This window comes from Microtus pennsylvanicus, chromosome 16 (genome assembly GCF_037038515.1).
Source record: "Microtus pennsylvanicus isolate mMicPen1 chromosome 16, mMicPen1.hap1, whole genome shotgun sequence".
Lineage (NCBI taxonomy): Eukaryota > Metazoa > Chordata > Mammalia > Rodentia > Cricetidae > Microtus > Microtus pennsylvanicus.
Window position 1 is genome coordinate 2,155,735 of NC_134594.1, and position 2,047 is coordinate 2,157,781.

Below are 2,047 nucleotides of genomic sequence, written 5' to 3' on the forward strand. Positions count from 1 at the left end.
CATTTGTGGGTCTGCAAGAGTAAAGAATCAAATGCAAAAACTGAGCTCACATAGTCTGCCAATTTCAATAGGCACTGAACTCAGATAATTACTAAGTCTCTTATGGGAAAGTTAGGAGCTTTGATCAGAATAGGGATTAAATTCAAGAACTAGTATCAGACATAAACGGAAAGCATAATAAGACATTGTATATCCACAACCCCATCCCCCATTTCTCCCATCTGGCACAGTTTTTCTTTATTTTCTTGATGTAAATATTTCTTTCCTCTAGTAATTTTTCAATTTTTGAAAGAAACATGACTATCTTAATTTTCTACCTTTTATCCACTCAATTATCTTCATTACAAACTCCTAAAGAGTTTAATTTACAGACATGAAAACATTCAGAATGCTTTAGATAATTGTGTTCATTTAGATACCTGAAAATGTCTTAAATGTATAGGGCGATTTTATTTAAAATAAAGGCAATTTTTTGTTATTATGAAATATAGGGGGAGCGCACGGCGTGCGCGCACCCTCCGCCTCACCCGCCGCTGCCCCCTCCTTCTTCTGCCGCTCCTGGTGCTGCCTGTGTGCTCCTTCAGTGCGGACCTGGTGCCTCTTTTGTGAAGCAGCAGCTGAGGAGACTCCGGCATTCGCCATGGCCAACGAGAAACCCAAGGAAGGAGTCAAGACCGAGAACAACGACCATATTAATTTGAAGGTGGCGGGGCAGGATGGCTCTGTGGTGCAGTTTAAAATTAAGAGGCATACACCACTTAGTAAACTAATGAAAGCCTATTGTGAACGATAGGGTTTGTCAATGAGGCAGATCAGATTCCGGTTTGATGGGCAGCCAATCAATGAAACAGACTCACACCTGCACAGTTGGAAATGGAGGATGGGGATACGATTGATGTGTTCCAGCAGCAGACAGGAGGTGTCTACTAAAAAGGGAACCTGCTACTTTACTCCAGAATTTTGTTATAGACCAAGAATACATTCGCAATTAAAAAGCCTCAATTTGGTTCCACCACATCCTGACTACTACAGTGTAGTTTTCTCTATTCTTTCATTTCCCTGTCCCCATTTCTTTATTGTACATAAAGTAACTGGTGTATTGCACAAGCATATTGCGCTTTCTTTCTTTCTTTCTTTCTTTCTTTCTTTCTTTCTTTCTTTCTTCTTTTTTAAACTAAATGGCCAATGTTCTGATTTGATTGACAGCAGATGGAGGTGGTCTGGGGGAAAGTACTGGTTCTGTGAAAATATCCCCCTGCTCCATTAGTGGCATGCTCGCTCATCAGCTCTTATCTTTATATTCCAGGAAGTTATTTTGTTCTCAATGTTTTAACAAAAGAACCCAACCACAAAATCCTTGCATACCTTGTTCAATTGAAGAATTTTAATGTTTTTCATTTGTCATTGTAAAACCAAGGACAATTTTATAACTTTTGTACGTAGCTGTTACATGTAGGGCAATCTGTCTTTAAGTAGGGATAAATTACTCTTGAACAAAATGATCCTAGATAGTTTTCCCTTCAAGTCAAGTGTCTTGTTGTTTAAATAAACTTCTTGTTTAAAATGAAAAAAAAGAAATATAGATATTTAGTTTGTGTAAATGATACAGTACATTTTATTGGTGATTTTCTCTTTTATATCTTCCGAACAATGATGCAGAAAGGTCAGAGGCAATGAACTACAGACCAGAATTATTTTAAAGTTTTAAATATTCATTGATGTTGCTTTTTTGTTGGTGGTAGTATGCATGTGCTTTAAGTGTTATAAGCTGATTGAAAAACTCAGTTGAAGTTGGCTCCCTTATAAAATGTAAAGCAGTGGTTATCATGAGATGAAGATGGTAATTATAATTTATTGCGCTGAGATAATTTGGTGGTTAATTGATTACAGTATTTCTTAAAATAGCAACACATTGAAAACACTCTGAAGTTTGTATTATTCAGGAAAGGCAAGATATCGGAAGATTTACAAATTGAAAGTGTATATGCCAAATATATATCTAATAATGGCCCAACTCCAAAATCATCCAGGCTAGAGGTTACAGACA

At 36.9% G+C, this 2,047-nt stretch overlaps 1 pseudogene; it reads left to right on the plus strand.

Annotated features, from left to right (window-relative positions):
* The first annotated feature begins 500 nt into the window (after positions 1-500).
* LOC142836309 (small ubiquitin-related modifier 2-like) lies at positions 501-1,578 on the plus strand (annotated as a pseudogene).
* The last annotated feature ends 469 nt before the right edge of the window (positions 1,579-2,047 follow it).